This window comes from Prinia subflava, chromosome 17, assembly GCF_021018805.1.
Source record: "Prinia subflava isolate CZ2003 ecotype Zambia chromosome 17, Cam_Psub_1.2, whole genome shotgun sequence".
Lineage (NCBI taxonomy): Eukaryota > Metazoa > Chordata > Aves > Passeriformes > Cisticolidae > Prinia > Prinia subflava.
This window is the reverse complement of record NC_086263.1, coordinates 5,167,506-5,192,130: the sequence shown is the minus strand read 5'-3', so window position 1 is coordinate 5,192,130 and position 24,625 is coordinate 5,167,506. Positions and strand designations below refer to the sequence as shown.

At 44.8% G+C, this 24,625-nt stretch overlaps 1 long non-coding RNA gene across 1 annotated transcript in view; it reads right to left on the bottom strand.

Moving 5' to 3' along the window:
* Positions 1–5,453: 5,453 nt before the first annotated feature.
* Positions 5,454–24,625, bottom strand: part of LOC134559625 (uncharacterized) — a 251,856-nt gene continuing 232,684 nt past the window's right edge. Inside the window, exon 6 of the long non-coding RNA XR_010082559.1 lies at positions 5,454–13,201. This is a non-coding gene — a long non-coding RNA (uncharacterized LOC134559625). The remainder of the gene's footprint in view (positions 13,202–24,625) is intronic.

Here is a 24,625-nt window from a genome sequence, read left to right as displayed (position 1 = left end):
ATGGAATGTGTCAGTCACTGTGAGCCTCAATGGCCCATGAACAGAAGATATCCCCGAGGGTGGGCAGTGGTGACAGAGATCACAAACCCCGCCCCACCTGGTTTAACAGCTGGGCTGTGATCAGAGGGCATCCACCCTCCTCCCCCCTGGAGTTACAAGAGATAAAGAGAGAAAAACAACTCTTCCCCAACTGGTTTCAACAGATGAAATAGAATACACTCCTTTTTGGTTACATAACCCAGGTGAACAGCAAGGCAGACACCCAGAGGGGCTGCTCAGTCCCTTCACTGCGGGACAGTGAGCTCTGCCACTCCCAGGGTCACACCACCAACCCCTTCCAGCCCCTGCTGGGTGAGGGAACACAGGGTTCCTGGCCCTGTGCAGGGGCTCAGTGCTCCCTGGAGCTGCCCCCGAGTCACAGCGTGCCCAGCTCTGCCTTCCCCTCTGTGATGTGGGGTCCTTGTCTGCTCACTCTGCACAGCTGGAACATCCCATCCCACTGAAAGTGTGGAGTCGGGCTGAGCATCCAAATATGTCAAAAATATTACCAAAGCTTCTTCTCTTTCTCCTCTTCAGCCAAAAGAAAAAAATTCTTTCTATTTTGGAGCTTAAGCTCTAGGTTTAAATACTACATATACATGAACTTTCACCATGTGATTCTGTGTTTTATAAAACCACGGCAAAGAAAATATTCTGATTGCTGCCAGGTCCCTTCCCTTCAGTCCTGCTCCTGACACTAGGAGTTTGTTGTAGAGCCAGGAATATTCCATCCCTACAGCTAGGCTTTGACAGTAGCTTCCTTTTGTGATTGCAAGTGAGCCATAAAAGGAAAAAAAAAACCACAGCAAAAACCCAGGAAGAGTTACAGCAAATTAATAAGTCTGTTTTGCTGAATATGTTACTTCTATTAAAATTTTAAAAGAGTTTTAAGTGACAGTAAATGTGGTCTTATTTTAGAATGGTTTCCATAACACTACACAACAGTTGCCAATGGCGCTTATGCCTTGTCGAGCATACACACAGTTATTTAGCTGACAACAGTGCTTAAACTATTAAACAAGATAATATTGCAACTGTTATGCAATGGTAAAGCTCTCACTTGAAAGAAGTATTTGGGGTTTTTAGCTGAAAGTTGACTTTTTTTTTTCATATTCATTTATGTTTGCTTTATTAGAAATGTATAATTTAATGTAATATTCAAGGCCCTTAGGGTATACACTCAGTTACCTATAAAACATTCATGCACATTGAACACTTTTTTGGTGCCAGTTCTTGGCTTTGTACATCTGCTGTACAATACTGAGTATTCTAACTAACAACATGCCACTGCCTTAATTGAGTTTAGGTGTTTGAGTCATTTATTTAAATTTAGTAGTGTGAATAATTTATTTCAATTTACATTTTAATTATTTTACCCACTTTTTTGGGAGTAACCTCATTTTCTAGCTTCTAAAAAAATAATCGGCATATGTTTACTGCAGCAACATTCACACTTACTAAATTCTCTGAGAAATTTGGTTCCAAACTGAGAAATGCCAATGAATTATTCATACCCCAGGCACTAGCTGGTGTTGAATTAGGATGTCCAGATCTAAAGGAGACCTGGCCTTCTAGAACTCAACATTCCCTAAAGCTCCCTAAAATTTCTTTGTCTGCTATGGCAAGCTGGATTTAAGTATGGTAAAATGTGAATATTTCTGCTGTCAATATGGATTTATATATCTATTTTATTATTATTATTATTATTATTATTATTATATGTTATTATTTGTTATCTCTAATTGACCAGTTTATTGGGGCATCATGCATGGCATGGAGTTCCTTGTGCTCTCTCTCCCAACTAACTAACACATAGTAAGGTCTGAGACAGGCATCCCATTCCCAGCTGGTGCTCCCTGTATTTAGGGGGCTCACAGGTGAGGAAAGGGAACACCAGCATCTCATCTGTGTCCCCCTCACACCTTCCCAGCGTGCCCAAGCCCCAGTGGGATTGCTTGTGGGTCTGCTGGGAGAACTGCTAGGAAGCCCAAGCTCCAAGGACTTATGTCATCAGAAAGAAACAGGGAATTTACTGGAGAACCAGCAACAGTTTAGAAAGCATTATTTATTTATTTAGCTAACTGCTCATTCTCTGAAAAATCTGCTTGCTTTAAAGGTGGGCCTGATTTTAGACGAGCTTAGGATCTGCAAACATACCCAGGATCTGAATCCAACTCTTGCAGAACATCTCTCTCACTGGCACCTGCCTCTGCAGGTTTCAAAGTGTTAACAGGACAAACACTGTCCTAATTTTGTAGTTTTATAACCAGAAAAAGATGCCTTCAACAAAGGGCAATGATCACACTTGGCATTAAACAAGTGAGGAGTTTTTCCTTGGTGGCTGAGTCAATTTGCCAGCACTGCTGTGTGCAGACATGCATCTACACGTGCACCTGTGTCTCTCGGGTTGTCTCGTGTTTTAGAATGATCCTTTCCAAATACAATATAAACACAAGCAAAAATGTATGCATTGTTTCCAGCCTGGATGTCTTTACTCCTTGGATTTCTGCATACAGCTATATTTGTGTTATTCAGCACTGTCTCTTTAGACTCATGCATAGATTTTCACACACACAAGTGTGCCCTGAGATGCTACAGTCTCTTTTGCCTGTAGATCTATAGCTATATAAATGTTTCTCTAGGTAATAAATTTCACCACATTTTACTTTAAAATGTAATTTTTTCCAAATTCACTTTTACTGTTAAATACAGTCCATAACAGCCTGTCCATAAATGAACACCTTGAGAATGGAAAAATGTAAGCTGAAAATATTTTTAATAATAAAAATCTTTAGCTACAACAAACCACATGCATATCTTTGTTTTGAATATCAATGGAGATGCTACTCAAAGTAAGTATTTTTTTTTCAGCTGTAAAAGCCCCTTCAGCTGAGCAGAAGTTGGGCAGGGAAGAAGTGACCCAGGTGTGGCTATAGAACATGAAATAAACTACACTGATGCTGTGATTTCTCAGAAGGCAAGAAAGAGAGATTTATTCAAAATGCAATTTCTTTATGTACTATTTACAGAGACCAATATGATTGGATGGCAAAGTTAACACTTCTTTAAATACATTGGTTAATCCAGAAGGCCATGAAGAAGTCCCTCCTCTGAAAGGAATGAATATCAAAGATATAGTTAACAAAACATCTCTTTTTGTTTACAGCAAATCGCCTGGGAAAGAATTTTCACCAACCAAAACATCTCAGCCATGAAATCAGGGCTACACCCAGGGAGTTCTGATTCAGATGTGGTGACAATCATTTCAGCCAAGGCCATGAACTGGAGCTTTCCAGAGTTAAACCCATGATCTGCAACACCAACCAAGGTGGCGCCAGTGCTGCTGAGAGCTGTGCCACAGGGGACTTCCCTGCTGGCCAGGCAGCTGCTCCAGAGAGGACACAAAATCCCAGCTGAACTTGGCAAGTTCTCCGCTGGGAAAGGCCTGATGAGAGCTGCTGTGGGGTGCAGTTTCCCCTGTATCACAGCCTGCACATTGCAGCTGAAGGAACTGATTAGTTCAGCAGATGGTTAAATACCTTGTTGGAGCAGAGCCATCCCCGGCTCTGCACTTGGGGAAGTAACTGGGGGAGTGATGATGGCAGGCACAGGGCTCTGGGCTCCCTGCAAGGGCCACCTGCAGAGCTGTGGGGAGCCCCTGGCTGGGGCTGGGGTGCTGCTGCACCCAGGGGGACACAGGGCTGGGCTGGAACCAACAGGCAGCAGAGCAGGAGCATCCCACCAGAAATGAGCTCCAGGGACCACAAGCTGCTGCAAACCCACGGCATTACAAAATCTAACCCTCAGCCACCTTTAGCTATTCCCTCCTCAGTCTGCAGTCTCACTAACACAAGCAGTTTTCTCATTCAGACCCTTACAAACCCTGTCCTAAAACACAACAGATTTTGTAGTAATGCTGGTGTGCCAGGAAAAGCTACTGGCGAGCTGTGCAATATACAATATGCAATATGCACATTTCACTGTGTTACAAACCTGCACGTGGCCTGGAAGTAATAAAATTAAAATAATTTTTGGACAGCATGACTTCTATTTTGAAGGTGAAGGACCTTCCCAAAAGCTAGATAGAATATTGGCAAAAAGTGGAAAACTAGAATCAGTTATTGAAAAAAAAAAAACAAGTGCATTTATTCCACACAATATATTTATAATTTGTTTTAAAAATGGTTGAAATTTTTAGGTATTTTGTGAGCAACTCTGAGACTATTAGTTCTTTGTCCCGTTGCATTCACTATCCAGTATTGCACATATGCAATAAATTTGCAAAAGGGAAGATTGAGAGTGATGGACATAACTGAAAACAGTTTTGGCCTTGTTTGACTGTGAAAGGCTTTTCAGGGGCAGATTTATTTGAGAAAGGGACTTATTTGATGGCTCTGAACCTACCCCCTCTCCTCACCTTTGTGCTAGAGGCACAGTGGATATGCTGGCAGAAGTCTCATGCCATACTTTCCCCCTAAGCCTCCACTGCTGGAAACAGGATATTAAATGCTTGGCAATAAAGCAGCTTCTGCTTGTTGTTCAGTAACCTTGTAGCCTTCAGCTCTGCTCGAAAATCTTGCAGGAGACGAGTACCCAAGCAGGAATCAATGATTTGTATCAGGGAGGTAGGAGGATATTAAAAATACACCGGAGGAAACAAAAAAGGAGGCCAACCTTGGAGCAGCCAAATGGGTAGAGACCCGTTGGTTCAACTCCTAACCCTCATTACTTGTCCCTTCCCGTTGCTGAATTTAATCTTACATGATTCTTGCCAGCCCCTCCTCTGGCACTGCAGCCTGGCTTTTAACTTGATGAGTGGCTTTTGTGCTCAGGCTCTGCTGGGCAGGGAGTTCTGGCTGGGGAGGGAGACGAGGCAGGTGGGGAAATAGTGCTGATTCTCCATCTGGGCTCCGGTGGGCCCTCTGGCAGGACACCCCTCAGTCACGGGAGAGGGTTGTAAGCACTGACAGAGCTGAGCAAAGCAGAGGTTTCTTGCCACCCCTTTGTTCTTAGTCACCCCCTCATTGAGGGATGCCACCTGCTTGTGAAGTCCAGGAGGAGATGGGCTGCTGATCCTGATGGGAGAGAGGGGGCAGCAGGTGAGGGGTGAGGAGGGAGGCCAGGTGAGCACTGAGCTGCAGGTGAAGGTGTCTGCAGGTCTCTGGGGTGCTGCTGGAGGTGCCAGACAGGGGCAGGGCTTGGCAGGGCTTGCTACTCCTCCCCTCTTGCTCAGCCACTTTTAATGGTCCTCCCCAGCCTTTTCTCTTCGTTCCTTCTGTGAGAGGACGTGCCCAGGTTGTGAGTACAGGAGTCAAAATATGTTTCAAAGTCCCCAGTGAAGGAGACAGTCAGGTTTGGGAGTGCCAGGTGTGCCTGGTGCAGCTGCTTGGGCAGAGGGAGAGCAGCATCTTTTAATAAAAAAAGTTCAGACTTTCGTTAAACCTGTAATACCCAGAGAGCTCTGCAGAATGAGCTCTGCCCCTTGGCCTCTGCTTTTCATTGAGTGGCCAAAGCTGCAGTACAGGCCTGGATGCTGGCCAGGCAGCTCTCATTGTAGATAACATCCCAGTGGGCTGGGGGATCAATCCTCACACAGACAGAACGATTCTCCTTTTCAGGGGTACAGTTTTCTGTAGCTCTTCCTGAGCTGGCTGAGCCTGCTCACACAGGGACTGTCCTTTGAGCAGCCAGGTGAGGTCAGGACTTGGATGCCTGGAGGGTCTGTCAGGTACATTTGGTAAGTGAGGGGGCCCAGGTTGTGAGTACAGGAGTTAAAATACGTTTCAAAGTCCCCAGTGAAGGAGGCAGTCAGGTTTGGGAGTGCCAGGCATGCCTGGTGCAGCTGCTTGGGCAGAGGGAGAGCAGCAGGGCTCAGGCCATGGACACTGCTCTGGTGGCAGGGCTGCACAGAAATTAAATGTTTGTGTGTTTTGCTTTTCCTCTGGAGCACATAACTCATTGAAAATACATCAGGGAGTCTCACTGTTTCCAGATTCTGAGTCAGGGAAGAATTACCTTGGGTTTTTTTATTTTTTTCTGAGTGCAGTAGATCAAGTGAGTCAGATCAGTCTGGTCAGGAGGATATAACACCCATGATGTCTTTCTGGAAGGAAAGAGGAGAACAAGCTGAGAGACTCTAATTCCAAACTAGAAGGAAGAGAAGGTCCAGGACCTCATTCTGGTCTCTGAGAGCTCACAGCAGAGAGCTGTGAGGACACAGAGCCGTGGTGATTTGGGGACCACCATGGTGCAGAACTCTGAAGGGCTGAACCTGGTCCCAGTTACAGCAGTGCAAACCCAGATCAGCCTGTTAATTCTGAGATGAGGTGGAGAACCAGTGGAGCACATCCAGCCTCCACGTGCAGTCACCCTTCCATCTCTCCCTGAATCCACTGGGTGAGGTCTTTCCACACTCCTGCACACACAGAGCTTCCTGCTCTGCACAGATCCCTGCACATGCACATTCCCACCCTTCTGCAGCTGAAGGGAGTCCCTGGAGTGATGGTGGCTCATTCTGCTGTCTGAACAGAGCATCTCTCACCTGGCCTCTCCAAACTGATCTGAAATGACCACTCATTCCTGTGTATCACCATCAAATCCATCTGGAATGCTAGGCTCTTCCCAATTAAATGCCAAGCTTCCAGATTAGTCCAAGAGTAATATAAGGATCATTAACTAATTCTGAGCATCCTCATTCTCCTGGCCGTAGAAGAAGGCTGGGACAGAGGATCAGTGCTGTTAAATCCCTCTGCTGAGCTCTCCTGAGAAATGCAATAGTCCTCAGTCCCATCTTGCATTATTGCCATTGTTGTCCTTTAGGGGTTGATGTTAATGACCACTGAAAGAGCTTAATGAGCATGTGCCTTGAATAAGCTCTTTACACACCTTACAAAATAATTACATTTTATTGAAAATTGCACAGGGCCAAGCTCACAGAAGCAGTCAGGGGTGCCAATTTAATAGGATATGGTACAGTGCTTTACTCAAATAAGGCTGGATCCTTCAGAAGCTCACCTTCATGGCCACAAAGGACAGCAGGGCCTCGCTGAGCACAGGGCTGGGGGATTCCTGCTGTTATCCACCCTGAGACACCCTGGGGAAAGGCCCTTCAGCTTGAGGATCACAAACACCTCTGAAATGGAGCGGTGTTGTAAGGCAAGAGGAACAGGATTTGTGTTCTAACAGCCCGAAGACACCTGGTGATCCCTGATGAAAGGTGGCTTGTCAATAGCCTGTTAAACATCCTTTAAATAGGGATGGTGAGCTCCTTCTCCTGCTCTTGTTCCCATCCAGCACAGATCAAAATTGTTGACCTATTAAGGAAAGAAAGATATTCCCAAAGGAATGCCTTGTGGTGTCTTTTGGGATGCAATGAGGCTTCTGCCTTTAACAACACACAGCAGTGCAAGCTCTTAATGGGGCCATAGAAAGTTCTTAAATAGGAAGGAATGACAAAGATCCTATTGAATCTGGCTAGGGTAAGTTTCTCATCATGTAAGCATTTTATCAGAGGAAGTGGCTGAATGACTCGAAGATAAATTGCTTGTAATACATTTCATTGGAAAATTAGAATTTGTAAATTTATTTTTCATCTGTAGGCAAAATGCTTCCACATCTATCATTGAGGAAATATTCTTTGAGTCTGCACTGAATAAAAGAAAGTAAAAATGGAATACTCCCATAATGTGCTTTGAATGTCATAAAATACATTTTTCTGGAGGAAATTTAAACCCTTGTGAAAACTTTTTCAACCAGTGCCAGTTTTTAAATATTATATTATCTATACTGCAAACATACTTAAGGATCTCATAATTCAAGACCAGGACCTTCAACAGAATGTGTTTTTTTTTTTTTTTTACTAATGGGGACATGAAAACTCTTGAAAATATTCACTAGATGTGGCAAGAGCTGTGTATCAGAAGCTGCAAGGACCAGGGTGTCCGTGAGCATCCTTGCTGCCCGTGGCTCCCAAGGCAGGGAGTCTGCAGCTTCTGATGAGATCTGAGCTGCAGCCTGGACTGAAAAAGCAAGGAAAGCCTTCACCATCCAGACCCCTAACTCCTTTGGTGGCAAAATTCTGAATTTTGTGTTAATACAAAGCCAATGCAGAAAATCAGAGGATGCTTTAGAAATGTGAAAGTCTGGTGTATTTTTTCTCTGTCTTATGGTTTGTGAGTCCTTACAGGAGACTGCTGCCATGTTTTCCAGTTTGTCCTTTGTAACTGTGGAGGTTAACAGTGTATTTTAAAATGTCAGATACCTGAATAATGATCAAATTCCTACTATTCCTGTGACATTTCCAGGCTCCTGTCCATGGCTGCTCCTTCCTACCCAGCCAACCAGAGCTTCTGAACCTGCAGCAGAGGAACACTCCCTCTATAATTGCTTAAGCTCTTCGCACAAGCACAGGGTGGGATGAAAAGCAGGGAATTTTCCACACTGGGTCAACTTCAAGGAGAACAGAGTGGTTTTCAGCCTGTGGAGATGCACTTCTGGAGGTTTCCTCCATCCCTTTTCTGCAGCACGTTATGGGACCATCACAGTTCCCTGCAAGCCTCTCCCCAAACCACAGTGCCGTGGTTGCCAGGAGGAATCCACCCCTGGTGCAGAGAAATGTCCAGCACAGTCACACATTCTGCCCAGAGCAACTGCTAGTTGTGCCTACAAGGTAAAGAAACAGCAGAGAAGGTGCCAAGGAGGTAAAAAGGTGAAAAGAAAGAAGATTAAAAAAAAAAAGAAGCTGTTTGAGCAAAGCAAGGCCCAAGCACTTCCCGTGTTTCACCCCTGACAGAGAGCCAAAATAAAACAGGGGAGGACAGTGAGGATGTCACTTGGTACACAGGGACATCTGCCATGGGCAGCCACTTGTGGAGCACCGAGGTGGAGCTGTGCTCAGGCTCAGTCAGGCTGAGCCAGCCCCTCCAAATGTGTGTGCTCAGTGCCAGGGGTTGCACTCTGCTGTCTGTCTGCAGTTTATAATCCCGAGCTCGATGGAATAATTTCATTAGGCAGGTGTGAGGTGTGAGGTAAATGTACAGCGTAATCCTGTATAACACAATCATCATCACATTTTGATTCCCCTGCCCATCACCTTCCACATTCATCTTCAGAGACCTCTTAATGAAACAGCTGCTTAGATTTAATTAAACAACGGCATTATATAAACAAGTTCTTTTGTTTTCTGTGCTGCACAGGGCATTCATCTTCAAAAGCTTTTCTGCCAGAGCTGGCCTGGCTGACCCTTGACTTGTCTCTACTCCAATTACCACTCCAGTTTAGCTGATTAATTTGTAGCCACTGGCAAACATGCACAGTTGGCAGGACATCATTCCGTTTCAGTGACAAGCACTATAAAAAGATCATTATTTTCATTAGCATAAATAACTGCATGTTGATAGAACTCTGGTTTCTGAAAATAGGTTAAAGTCTTAACTGTCTTTATTCATTACCCAGATATAATTGGAAGTAAAATTATCACATAAGTGAACAATAAGCTATCAGTGTATAATGCTTAATGACTGCACTCAGCCCAGTAATAGTCTGGAATGATTTTTTTTTTCTTAAAATGAGGTATTTTTTGTAAATGCCTGTATAGACACACACTAATTTTTTACAAAACCATACATATTTCATGGTATATAAGAAAAGTCAGTGAAAGAAACAATCATGCACAAATAAACATGTTTTCTCTTGCATTTTCTAGGGCATACAGATATTATTTTTCCAGTCACTGGCCCAGATTGGATGCTTTGAAAGCTTTTCTGGCTGCAATCTACTAGTCAATCATGTTCCTAAAAGTTTTTTCCTTACTGGGCCTTTAAGAGTTGATATTTTATAACATTGTCCTTTGAGAAGAAAGGTTTAGTTTTTTGCCATTCTCTTTTCTCCACCATGATGACACCTGGTACACACCAAGACACCCCCAATAATAAAAGAAAGAAGCAATAATAAGAAGCAGTGTTGGAAACGTAGCACTTTCAATAGGTTTAGTCCCTTAGCCCAGCTCAGCAGCTCTTCAAATGAAAAAGTGTATTAATACACAGGATGTGACCATCTGGGTGGTTTTAACTCACTGTCCTAAAGGGAAGGTTTGAAATGAGGTTTCTGCTTTAAGCTCTTAGGGAGTATTTGGTTTTATTTCACCCAGAAAACTCCACAAATCTAATATATATATATGTGTGTGTATATATATATATATATACACATACATATAAACACACCTGTCTCTTTAGCAATAGTCAAGGATAAACACCAGCAAATGTTGGCCAGACATGAATTTTAGTCACTGTACTGCCCATATGTGTTCCTAATTCTGTCAAGAACAGCCCTTCAAAGGTACCATTGTTCTTTTTTCACTTAATGCACTGCTGATAGCATTAGTGGTAAAATATTTTTTTCTTTGTACTATACAGCAAAACAAAAATTGGGCACTGCATGGAAGAACAAGAGAGGCTTTTTTAAAACTTTTTTTTACCATCAAGAAGCTTTGCCACTGCTTTGAAATGTTGCCCAGAGCATTTTTGTGCCCAGCTTGTCTATGCCTTTGTGTCAGAAGATGACTTTGAAAATTAGCTGGTTTATATAACAGAGAAGAGCCAAGGGTAATAAAAAAAGAGAGCAAATGATTGCCTCAGTATTGAATATTTTCCAGGAAAAAATTGTAGAGGAGTGAAAGTTGAAAACAAGATTTGGACTCCTGACATGCACTGCAACCCCAGAGTTTGTCACAGGTGTCCCCAACCTCCCAGGCAGAGCCTTGCCCTCCTCCTGGGGCTGCATGGGCTGGATGGAGAGAGCTGAAGAACCTCTTATGTTGTCAAAGGATGCTAAAACTGAAAATATCTTGCAAGATGCTGTGTAATATTTGCTGAAATTTCACATCCAGAGTGGGATGCAGGAGAGGAGGGTGGCAGGTCTGACAGCACTGGTGAGCACCCAGGTTGGGAATATATTTGGATGCTAAAATGGATTGTTTGAAGCAGAATTTGAAATCGCTCTTGTGAAATGCTTATTGTGCAACAAATAGCTCATTAACCAACAATAAAGGCACATTGAAATATATTTTGCTTTGTCAAAAACAAGGAAAAAAAAGAAAAAAAGAAAGAAACAAGCAGAAGAACCCTCTGACTTTATCCTATGGAGCATGAAGAAGTCTGGGAAATGCCTCTGAGGAGCAGTGATTTAGGAAGCCACGGTGTTTACTGATGGCAGCAGGAGCCAGAACTGCAGCAACCTGTGGTTACATGTTGGGGAAGGAAGAAGAGGTTAAGGGTTGTTTGCAGTAGACAACGACTTGCAGAGAGGAGCAAACACTTTTGTTTGGTCATTTGAAGTTACTGCAAATCACCCTTGAAGGGTAAATAAATTGTGTGTTGGACCAGAGTATTTGGGGTGCTGCTGAACAGGATGCATTGTATGGCAACAGGAGTCAGACATTAAGGAAGAGTAAGAGCTTGCCTATTACATCTCTAGAGAAAACTGGATATTTAAGATGCAGTGCAAGTGTTGGTAAATTGTGGCCTTTTAGGATAATCCCACTGTATTTCTGAAAAGCTGCCCAGTTCACCTGGGTTGTGTGGGCCCAGGAGAGGAGCTTTGTGCAGAGCATGGTACAGCAGTCAGGGTGCCTGCCTGCCACATCAGCTCTGAATGTGGCCCACCATCCTTTAGGGAAGTGCTGCTTTCCCAGTGGCAGCAAACTGGCAAACAACAGCTTGCCTGAACTTTCTTAATGAAATAAAAAGGCACTCTTTATTTCAGACTGATAGGCACTTCTGAGTTTTGGTAAGCATGAAAATTATTTTACCTGAACTAGCAGTGACAATTGGTTTTAAAATACCAATTACCAGCTAAGAAAAAAAAAAGGAAGAAAGAGACCAGAATATCTTTTCACAAAAAAGAAAAATCATCATCTTGCATTTAATTGACTTCAAGACCATTTACCTGGAATAGGGGCTGCAATGTCTAATTAAACTCCCAGACTGGCCAGTGTGCCCTCAGAGGCACCTGCTCCTTCCACAGGCACAGCTAGAAGCTGGTTTGCAAGCCTCTAGCAAGTGACAGTGGGACTTTGTCCCCTCAAACCCAGGCAAACACAGGTGCTGCTTCAGCCCATGCTTGAGATGTGTTTTTTCCCTTGAATGACTATTTCTGTAACACCATCATTATCGCAGGAATTGTCCCAGAAAACACAACAAAAGCAGGTGCTTTTCCTTGCAAGAATCAGTGTGAGGGCTCATTCTGATGTCCTGGTCCTTTGCTAAGCAGAAAATGTTTGTGCTTGCATTTTCTTCAGCTGTTCCTGTCCTGGCTGCCAACATGGCTAAACTCAGGATGGATCAGACTCAAGATGCTTGCTTGGAGCACACGATCCAAACGCTTTAAGATGCATCCATGCTGTTCTCCAGGTATTGCTGTTGGCTGCCCTCCAGTACCCTTATCTGGCTAATCTAATACTGCAGAAACAAAACTGCAGAGATTAAAGTAAGAAAGCAATGTGTGCTGGCATGTTTGTCTGAAAACACTGACAGGGGAGAACACATTTTTACGTGATGCAGGTGATCTGGAATGTTTTCCATTCCTGTGTCCGTTTCCCTACATGACATGCAGCACATTTAAAAACTTTTTAGCTTTTTGAGCGTGGATTTTTGGGCTGAAGGATCACAATGAAGCTTTATAGCCCTATCTTATGAAGTGTGGCATTTCTGACATTATTTGATGCGCAAGAGCAGCTGCATTAGTCAAAGGCTACGCTTGAATAGTTATCACTTTAAGCCCATGCCCTGGGAGTATTGTATTCGGTTCCCTCATTATTTCCAGCCCTGCAGGTTATACCAAGAGTTGCTATTAGTACATTACAATCATAAAATGAAGGTAGTCACTTTTTATAAGGGTCAAGTTTCCCTCCTAGGTGCAGGCAAAGTTCATTCTGCAGCTCAGGTGGACAGGCAGTGCCCCATTCCGAGTTTTTTTGCTTCCCAGATGCTCTGTGTGTACAGCTTTGGTACAGCTCCACCTTTTGGGTCCAGGACCCACTTGGACAGCTCTAAAACGTTTAACAAAGTCTACAGCATCCACGTGATGCAGCCATCAGCCTGCTCCTCTTACACTGGCCAGAGGAACTGTGGAGTGTTCGGGTCAAAGCCACGGGTATTGCACATTCCTGTAAGAGAAGAGCATTCTGAGCATGAAATGAAATAGAAAACAACAGGGAGCACTCTCCTCATTTAAGCCATGTCTGGGGGAGCTTGGTGGCTGTGCTGCAGCACGTGGCCACATTGCCACACCATGCCTTTCATTTGTTAATCATTTTTTTGCAAAAGCAGTGAGATCACTTGTGCTAAAGGAGCCTTTTATGGGGGTGCCTCACATCTGATCACCATAATCAGTGCAAGGGAAGCCATCAGTTTAGTGAAGATAGGATAAAATCTTAATGCATCTCATTGATGGTGCTTTGCTAAGAGGCACAGAAAAGAAGTTTATTTGGTTGTGTGTGTTGTCTACATTCAATAATGCTTTCAAACCTGGTCTTTAAATGTGGCATCTTCCCTATAAATAATTCCTATTCTTACCTTAATTATAGTCCTAACCAGCACTAGTAAAAGAGTAACATGACAACTGCATCCTGAATAATTTCTTGTCATCTTAAATTGTAACAGAGTTTTGCCAATACATAAAAAAGATTTTAATCAGGTATTTTCTTGGAAGCTTTCTGAGGAAACACCAGGTTCCCAGAAGCCTCAGGTCTATGGCATGAAATCTTAAAACTACAACAGCCTTTCTTTGACCCTGCCTTTTAACCGTAGTCTGTCAAGAAGAAATAAATTTTTCAAATTACAAAATATTCCCCTGCATAAATTTTTTTCTGAAATAAAGTTAAAAAAATAGGATGTGATAATGGGTGTTAACCATGCCATTTGAAGAATTTAAATGCTGTACTGTTAGGCAGCGTATCAGACAATAAATGGAATATCAGGATGATATATTTAACATATTTATTTAGAGATAACTTTCTAAAAGCATATATAGACTACAGATATGTCTAGCACACACAGAGATAGTCAGTGGAGATACCTGAGGCGTTTTCTTTCTAATGTTTAGTGTTTGGTAAAGCTTCTTATTCAAAGCACTGTCAGTTTTTGAGCAGTTAAGGCAAGGCTGCTAACTCTGAGCATTTGCCAAGCTGCTGTTGCAGTGGCCAGCTGGGTCACCAGGCTGTTTTCCCCTGGGCCCATGGTGTGCCTGCTGCTGAGGTGCCTGTCCTGTGTGAAAGGCACATTGTTTATGCTGAGGACATTTCAGCCCCGCTCTGCCCGTGTTGCAGTGCAATCCCTTCCCTGCAGGCTGTAAAGCCCAGGCCTCACAAAGCTGCTCTTCAAAGGGCAGGAATCCCCAAACTGGGGCCTGCATTGATTGGTGCCAACAGCGAGGACGAACGGAGCATCCACAATTTCAATTCTCCTCTGGTGCCGCTGAGGAAATTTTGGGGAGAGGAGCTAAAGCAGCACAGGGCTCTGGCCGTGATCATGGGAGAGGAGAAACCAGAGCAGCCCCGCTGCACAAGGAGCCAGCAGCAGGAACATGATGTATGAGCACTCTGCTCGTTTGCACCAGGCAGCCCTGCAACACTAACTCGTTTCCATGGCAACCCCCAAAAGAATTACGGCTTTAAAACTGACTGAATGGTAGGCCCATGAAAAAGTAAAGGGCAGGCCATATCTTTCTGAAATATAATTTAGTACTAAGTCACCTGAACAGTATTAGCTAAAAGGATTTCAGCACTAGGCTTGGGAAGTGACCCATTTGGGATACGGAGTGTTAGGTTTTTCTAATGGTGTGCCTGAGATCTGAAGGGCCTGGTGGACACACCATGGCATACAGCATAAAAGAAGAGGAAAATATCTTTATGCCTGAAATCTTTTACTAGAAAAACAAGAATTTATAGAGGTGAAGGGGAGTGGAATAATCTGATAGAAAATGTGCACTTTTGTAAAGACATGGGGACAGGTGTGTTGAGCGTCTGGTACAAAAATACATGGGGATGGAAGGAGAAATGTGGTGAAAATTAAATAATCCCTTGGGTGACTTGGGGGAAGCTTCTATATTTAGACTGGACACATGTCCAGTTAGACTATGAGGTCAGAATCTGCCTCTGGCACGATGCATTATCCTGCCCTCTGAACACTACTCAAATCTAATCCTGAAGTCCCCAAACATTTCAGAAAGTTTTTTAACAGAAAAAACTCCCATTAACTGCAGCCAGAGTTGAGAAAAATGCTCAGGATTTGATCATTTCTGTGAAGTCAGGGCTGGGGAAATGGGAAGGGGGCAGTAATTTGTACATGCACAATGACATTTTTTACACAACAACAATTAAAAGAAATAATCAAATTTATTATGGTTGAAAAATTATGGAAAGTAGGAATCTAAATTTATTGTCAGACAGTTTTTTTACAAACAAATAAAAATTAGATCCCAGCAAAATCCCACATACATCAGTCACAGGGAGCACTAACCAACATTTGGAAAATGTGGTTGGAACAGTGCAGAAAGGCAAATCTGGAGCTCTCACAGACTGATGACAACTGCCCTGTTCAGGGTTTGGCCTGTAAAAGTTTATTGCAAATTACAGAAATCAGTATTTTACCAAGAAGTATGGCTAATACAGTATTGAGAAGAGTGTCATGTCATGAAAATAGACTTTCTCTCAGGAGTGGGGGCATTCAGCTCCTCCCAAACGCGACTGTGTGAGTTGTGCTGAAATGTGGATGCCCCTGCTCTCTCTCAGTGGTTTACAAAAAGCATCTGTCTGTAAAAACTCATTAAAAAGTCTTGTTCAAAAAATAAGTACAAGAATTGACCTCAGTTTCTAGAAATGGCCACAAGAAGGAATTATTTCTGTGTTTGGGAAAATGAGACCTTCGATCCACAGCCCTTTTTTCCCTTTTCCCAGCAGAAACCTGCAAAAACCCATTGCTTTGAGTCTTAACAACACCAGTGTCCTGATTCTCAAGAATGATCAACACTGTTAATCCCTTAGGCTCGGATTTTCAAAAGGATCTCAACAGAAAAACCTCAGTGAAAGAAATAAACACTCTTGGCATCCCTGTCTGTGGGCCCCAGCAGGGGAGAAGCCCAAGGCTGGAGCTGAGTCCCCAGTGTGCAGGATACCTTTGCCCTCTTCTGGGAACACTCTCTTAAAACATCCCATTAAGGTATAGGTTGAAACAAATCACGAGTGTGTTTAATAACGTATAAAACAGCTTAGTAAAATTGTCATGAAAATTTAAAAGCTTGGGCAAAAACCCTACACCTCTGCCATTTATACTGATGACAATGATAATGAAAAAAATAATGATGTTTTAACTCACCCATCAAAAAAATTTATTCACCCTGAGAGAGCAGAAATGTGCAAAGCTGGTGGAAAGATATACTTACCTTGAATTTATAAACTGCTCCTCAGATAAAGAAATACAGGATGAGGAGTTGCCTCATTTACATTCATTCATTCACCCTTGGCCATTTTTTCAGCCAAGTGGATGCAAATTCTTTGAAGTCATTAGAGCTGATAAGAGAGAAGCCCTAAACCTGAGCCCACCTCCGGGGCACTGGGGATTCCCTGTGCCCCCCTCCTGCCAGGGACACCCACAGCAGCCTCCAGGCACCCCCTGCAGCCCATGCAGTGCTTGAAGTGTAAGGGAAGGGGTCAGGATCAGAGGTAACAAATATTTCCTTCTGGGAGTGGGATAGCCTGCCTTACCTAAGCCTGCTGAACAAACTTTCTGCTTAATATAAGATGAACAATCTTTCCTTACTTCAGTAGCTAGGTGGAAGATGAAATAGTAGAAATTAGATGATGATTACTAATCTGAGAAGACAATTCCAATGCACATGATTGGTGCTGGTTGATGTCCAGAGAAGTTCTGTATCCTGAACTAGAGCTTTGCCATCAGTTGGGTATAAAACATATAAAAAACCCAACCAAACAAAAAAAGAGATTATTTACTCTTGAATTCACACACTGAAAGACCCTGAAGGAACAAAAGGCAGCAGGGGAATCGAACAATAAGGGTTGTGGTGAGGAGATCAATTTCACAAGGAAGATGTTTCTATTTTGGAATTGTTTCATATCACAGGAGAGGCCCAAACTGGTCAAGCTGCTGGACACAGCAGAGCAGAAGTGATACTTGAGCAGCCCATAAAGAAGAAAGCTTGGCTGGATAGGGCACTTCTCTTTTATAGGGCAAAGCACAGGCATTTGCAATCAAAGCACACACATGGGCATTCAGCCGGAGGTTTACTGAAGACAGTGGTGTAATGAAAAAAGGAGAGAGCACACGCTGAGCTGTGTGTGGCTTTGTTTTGTGGACAGCCACAGCTGAAGGAAATGGAGGTATGAGTGAGGACTTTTGGGAAGGTTGCTGTGCTACAAGACTTATTCCTCCAAGTGTTATGTCTGCCCCTTCCTAGCTGCAGATAGAGGAAAATGAAACTGTTCCTTTAGGACCTTGTCTGGCATTAGCCCCTGACCTCACCTGGGTACCAGAGGTATGCTTCAGTGTAAACAGATGCACATATTTAGCATTTAGCCACTTCAGGTCTAAATTCCAGCTTTTTATCCCTGTGGTATGGTGAACTTAGGCAATTTGCCACTGCAAAGAATGAGAATCCCACCAGCAAATTGCTCCTCGCAGCGCCCAGCAGCAGACCTTGTAAATGGCTATGATTGAATTTGTTCTAAATTAATTCGGAAGCGTGTGGGATTTCAAGACAGAAGAACTGATCACCGTGCAGTTAATTGGGCCTGCCCTCTCAGCCCCATGCCCTGTCAGCCCAGCTAAGCAGCTGTCCCAGCAAAGGGAGCAGGGATGCCAAGGAGGCCAGCAAAAGGCCCTGACAAGAATTTAAATTAAATCAAATTGTCAAATTCTTTGCTCTATTGCCTTTGTTAGGGTTAGGTCTGCAGAGAGCTTGAACGAAATGCCAAACACAAACAGAAGATCAAGCCCAATCTGTGTGGCATTTTCACCTTGCCATCTTGGGATGCTCCTGCTCTGGGGTCTCTGGGCAGCAGCCTGCAGGTGCTCAGCTCTGAGCTGTGGAGTCACTGGCAGGATGTGTCTGCTCTTACCTCTGCTGTGGTCCTCACAACAGCAGGGCTTTGGGGTCTGTTTGTCCTGCTAGGAATGGGGACTGAGCAGAGCAAACCATCCTCAGCATCCTCCTCCTCGCCTGTGCTCTGTGCCTGCTCACCCTCTGCAAGCTGGGGCTGCTGGGTGTTGGGAAAGAGATCCCTAATCACAAATAACTCCTGCAAATCCCACAGGAGTGCTGGGCTGTGACAGGCGGAGCAGCAGCGAGGTGTGCACAGTGGGAAGGCATCAGGCATTTGGGAATGTTGGCTGTCAGACAGGAGTGCAGGGAGGGGAGCCCGGGCATCCCCCAGGGCCCGCAGTGCTTTATGTGCTCTGCGCTCCTGGAGGAGGCTCCCGCTAACGACCTGCCCAGCGGAGCCTTTAAAACAAATTATGGATGATAAAGCAAGAATCCAAGGTAAATTTTCAGAGCTGATGAGTGAAAAACAGCTCACATCTTTATGTGCAGGCTGAGCACATTCAGGGGAGAGCCACAGGGGTGCAATAAGCATGATTCCACACTATGCCACTTTTAAGAGGAAAACTTCATAATCCTTGGCAACTCCTGCATCCTAAAGAGCAGAGTTTGAAAAGTTATCACACACTGAAACACTTCCACCTTCCAGGAGGCCATTTCTGCTCAGGTAACTCCTCCCTTGAGGGGTTTTGGGTGAGGCACACTCACCTGCTGTGACAGTGGAGCTGGGGCTGGGTGGGGAGCAGGAGGAGGGTGAGGTGGGGCTGATGGAATTGGGTCCTGGACCAGCAGGTGCCTGGCAGGGCTTCCACCCCGACTCTGGGCTCCCTGGCACGGGAGGCACCAGAAATGCAGCCCTGTATGAGCCATGCTCACGTGGCTCTCTGCTTCTGATTCCTCAGGCGTGGCATTCACAGGGACTAGGATCAATTAAATATTCTAGAATTCTTAATTTTTAGGCAGCAGCTCATCCTACACTAATTAGTGCAAATGGCGGGGTGGGGAGAGGGTGGAGAAAGCAGAGTTTAAACACTACAGTGACAGATGCATTTTATAGGTTCTAATGATTCATTCTGAGGTGCAATCATCTTTTCAAATACTATTACCAGCTACTGTTCAGGGGCTGCCTGTTTTCAGGGCTGTGCCCATCACAGGGCAGATCCAAACACAATTGGAGATATTGCAAAGACTTAAATGCCTTTGATGTGGGACATAGCTGACATGTAAAGAAATAAATCTAATTATATACTCTGTTACATGGATTATATGTGAATACAGGTGCATAAAATGTTTTGTGAGGTGACTGTGATGTTTGTTCAAACCCAGCTGCCATCTGTGGTTGTTGGTGAGCTACTGGTGAAGTTTCTGCTTAAAAAAACCCGGCAAGATTTACAAATAACCCTTCATGCTTTTGGCTGCCCTGTCCATCCTGGGAGATGTTCCAGCAGCCAGTGTAACAAAGTGTGCTGAAACCCATCTCTTGCACATCAGGACACCATTATAGAGATATTTCAGACATGAACTCAGCTAAAATCATTGAATTATTTTTGAATACTTTAAACACGTTAGAGAAATCTATTATTTTCTTACCCATGTGCCTAGGCTGGGTACGGGTATAAAGTCTCTAAAGATCTTACCACATCTTGATTTCTAAATAGAGTAATTTATTTATACAAAAGCACATATCTGAAGGCAGAGAGTTCTAAGAGCGGCCTTATTCTACAACCAGTTACAAACCTAGGCAAAGAAAGTCTGAACAAGACAATAACTAAAGCATAGAAATCTTAACACATACAACTCAAATGAGACAGCGAACAAAGCATAAGATTCCTAACAAACAGAGCTCTAATAGAACTATAGACAGAGTATATAATTCACAGCCTCAGGGTAAAGCAACCTCTTATTACTGTCTGCATTTTCAATCGCTGGGATCACATTAACAGAGAGGAATCGATCACAAATTTCAGACAGGAATCTCAGCCACAGGGATCGTAGTAACAAAAGGGACCCCGAAATTCCAAACCCACACAGAGCCCTCGGCCACAGGGACGCGGACGCAACGGGAAATCCCGAACCGCACAGAGCTCCCGTCCGGGGGATCGCGAGGGCAGTGGGGGCCCGAGCCACGCAGGGTTCCCGAGGGCAATGGGGGCCCGAGCCAAACAGGGTTCCCGTCCGGGGGACCGCGAGGGCAGATGGAGGGTCCGAGCCGCGCAGGGTTCCCGTCCGCGAGATTGCGAGGGCAGTGGGGCCCCGGGGTCCCTCCCCACACAGAGTCCCCGACTGTCCCAACCGGCGCACCGGTAGCAAGTGCTGCAGGGGAAAAGGGGGGACCCCGGGGCCCAGGTCCCTTAGAGCGGGGACCGCGATGTATAATACCTTAAAGTCCCGTCTCGGCTCTCTGTCAAGGATCGTTCCTCAGGTTGCAGAGAGTGGAGGTTAGATCGATAGATCGAATTGATCAATCAATCGATGCCTCCACCTCTAACCCTGAGGCTTTTTATCCCAAATTGCAAAATGCATATTCATATTTTTTATCTACACACTAACCAATCTAGGTACAATTCTAAAGTTCGTAAAACTACAAAAAACAGTATCAGAACCTACGCACATAACATATCTATTAACGCAAAACACTATCTTGCTAGCCTGAAGTTCTATCTTGTTATTGTAAAAACCTCTATCCTATCATATATGAAAAACTCTGTCTTCCCTACTCTATTTTTGTTATGTCTGTACTCTATCACTAGGCCTGAAGCTGTGTCCTTCTACACTGAACTAGGACTTAGGGCATGTAAAGCTTAAAGCTAAGGGTTAGATTTCTACTTTATGCATTTAAAGCTTTTATATATTCTAATTTTTCTAAAGGCTTTAATTCTATCTCTGTACTTTTCACTCTCTGTGGAGGATCCATGGAAACATGGACTCCGACACCCATGTTTCACATGTGGTTTTTGTAGACTCCAGCAAAGCACTCTTTAGGGAACAAAATCCAGAATCCTCAGAATAGAGCTCTCTTGATCAAACAGAGATTTCAGCTCAGTAACCCAGATCTTCTTCAGTCCAGCTATCATTTTACTTTCTCTGCCTTGCCAGTATTCTTATAACATACTTGCGGGTGTTTAGTGTGCAATAAGAAACAGGCCACAATCAAGTGTGTTTCCCCAAATTACTGCACAGGTGATGTCTCACCCTCTGGGTATCTCAAGCACCACTAGGGCTGTATATCAGAGTCCCTAAAATCCAGAAAGATCATTTAGCCAGCACTTCAATTTAAGTGACAGAAAGTTCATCTCTTTCATTCCATCCTTTATTAACAGGCATTCTTAGGTGGCATCAGACCCCAAATCTACTTAGTCCTTGTTGTCTGCAGGAATAGCGAGCAAGAGGTGAGCAGAAGGGAAAGTAGGAGCCAGAGGCCATGGGTTTAATGTGTCATCACATAACTCTCCTCATAATCTCCAATAAAAAGACAAAGACTTGCTGTGGCCTAGTGGGCCTAGCGGGCCTAGTGGGCCTTCATGTGCCGCGGCAGTCCCTGGCAGAAACGCCTTTATCAAGGCACCCTGTGTGTCAGGAACATGGGCACTCTCGTGTGGGGGAGAGTGATTTCAGCTCCTTGTGAGCATCTGCCAAGGCAGCCGTACTCCAGGGGGAGCCAAGGACACAGGAAGAAACAGCGCACGAGGCAGGTTCTTCTTCTCCTCAGGGTTTTCTTTATTCGAAGGCTCCCAGGGTCCGAGGAACCCCGAATGCCCAGGGAGAGCTAAATTTATACAGGACTCAGAGGGCGGGTATAGAACTGGGACCAATGCGATAGGAGATTAGGTTAACAGACTGGGGAAAGAACCAACCAGGGAACAAGAATTTGCATGGACTCGCAAAGCCTCATGGAGGTGCTCACATTTCTCAGCCTAAATCGCAAGGAGACTCCCTAGGGGTTCTCACTTGACACTTGAAAGCAGTTCCCAAGCTTCAGACTCCCCACAGGAGAGCCGGGTCATCTCTGGTAGCCTTTAGCTGCCACAAACACTCAGGTCAGCTCTGAGGAAAGCTGCTAATCCATGGCTGCAAGCCATTCCACCACAAAAACAAGCATCCTCCCAAGGTGGAAATTCCACATCCAGAGCCTGCCTTGTTTGCCGGGTGGTGCCTGGGCCCAAAACAACCTTTGGCAAACACAACGTAATGCACTTGAGCTGTTCCTCCAATTTCCTCTGCAGTGATAATTAGTGGATGTGACAAGCAGCAGACGCTCCCTCTTTGTGTTTTCTCTGAGTGATTTGCCACACAGAGGGCACAAGACTGCCCAAGCACCTCGCCTACCACTGTGGTGAATATTTATACAGATTTGTCACCATGAGCTAGCATGATGTTGCAGTAATCATTAATCTGCTATCTAGTGTTTAATTGCTCTTATCTGCTGCTGCAGAGAAAAGGAGCAGCTCATTAGGCAGCAGCAGCTCACCGGCAGCATCCCTGCTCTCGCTCTGGCCTGGAGCTGCAGGGTGTCGAACCACACTCTGTCCCTTATGTGGCTCTAGGGATCCACGGTCTGGAGATCACTTGTGCTGGAAATCTGCTGGGTTTTGGGGTGTCTGTGGCATCCCCCAAGCTGAGGTGGGGCTGGACAGGCTGTGGCTCTGGAGGCAGCAGGTTCAGGCAAGTGCAACACTGACCATACACCTCCCGTGCACTCTGGCCAAGCCTTGCCTTTGCCCCAGCCTGCTCAGCCTCATCCCCAGTGTCCCCCAGCCCTGGTTTCCTCCTCAGCCTCATCATGCATCACCCTGACCCCTGAGGACCTGGCTCATGGCAAAACCCAAGCCATGAGGGGCTACGGAACGAGATTGGCTGCCAGCTCCCGCTCTTCACGCTAAGAATGGGATGTGCCTGCCAAAAATAACACAGATACAACCTGGCCATCAGGCAGGAAAAACCCAGCAGCCTCCCAGGGAGAGGTGTGGATCCAGCTCTTCTGGAACAGAAGGAGCAGAGAAATGTGATATCTACATAACTCAGTTTTCTCTGCTGCGTGCTCCAAATGACACCTTTTGCTCAGAGGCCCTCAGGCACAAAGAATCAGGGCTCGGATGCATAAAATAATATGTTTAGTTTTGGAGTAATAATAGGTCTTTCAAATGAGAATGGTCTGTTGCTGCAAGCTTCAGAGAAGCAGCCGGTGCACTTTTTAAAGCCCAAATAGGCATTTTATGATGCAAAGGATAAATCTGTCAGTAAAGATACTCGTAAGTCAAGTAAATGCAGCTGTTCTCTTATGTGAGGAACTAGATATTACTTTTGTGGGGAAAATTCTGCCATTTCTTAATAGTGAGTGAAGAAAGAGGGAAAAACAGGGAGGTAAAAATATGGGGAGTTTTTTTTACTGGAGCAGTGAGCTGTAGCCAGAGGTAGAGTGGCCAGGGATGGACTCTGGCAGCAGGACTTCAGCACCAGCATTTGGGGTGTGTGGTGGGGGAAGAGCATGTGCAAGCTGCCACCCCCCCAAAACACAGGATGCTTGCTCCATATGAAGATCAGCTGGCCTTTCAGCTCCTTTGCAAGTTGCTAATTCCTTAGGTCTGTGGCAAATGGGAAAACACAGGTGTGGTATGAGATTCACCTGTAAGGGACAATGTAACACTGGATTAGCTAAATAATATTCCAACACCAGCCGTGGAGACACAGCTGCATGGTCCCAACCATGATAATTTCCAAAGCTGAGAAGAAAAGAGAGGAAAGGGACTAACATTCAGGCTCTGGAGCTGGGAATAAGCATCCTGAGGGGGTTCATGCTGACAGCAGCACAGAGGAGCCTGTGCTGGAGCAGGTGTGTGGTGGAGGAACAGGCACTCCCATGGTGCAGCACTTTGAACATGGGCATCAGCTGCCCACAGACACAGATCTGTGTGATCCATCACAGAGTGGGAGCTGGCAGGAGCTGGGCAAAGCTGGCATGCACACGCCTGTGGGACTCTGGATGTCTCATGTGCTTTGTAGTTCTGACAAAAAGAAATCAATACTGATATTTTTATGAAGATATTATTTTGTAATTCCAGGTCCCAAATGGGACTCTTGCAATATGATGGATGAGAAATAGAAAACTCCCCAAAATCCCCATACAGGGGCTGAACCCTGTTGTTCCAAGTGGAGAGATGCACAAAAAGCCATACAAAAACCTTCCTGTTCAATACCAGCCTGCAAGATCAGCTATAACACTACAGGATCAAAGGTCTGTCTAGCTCAGCATCCTGCTGCTGCTGTGTGATGCTGAAGGCATCCTGCAAGGGCGGGATGGTCCTGAGCAGTCCCCCTCACGTGCTGTCCCCATTCTAGCAGTGCTCTTCTTCCTCTGTTGGTGTTTCAGCATTTCCTGAGGCAGCAGTTGTCTCCAGCCCACAGTATGCAGCCATACCTGTGCCTTTTATGCCTGTTTAAATTCCATCTGGACCCACAAACAAATGGCAGCCTCAGG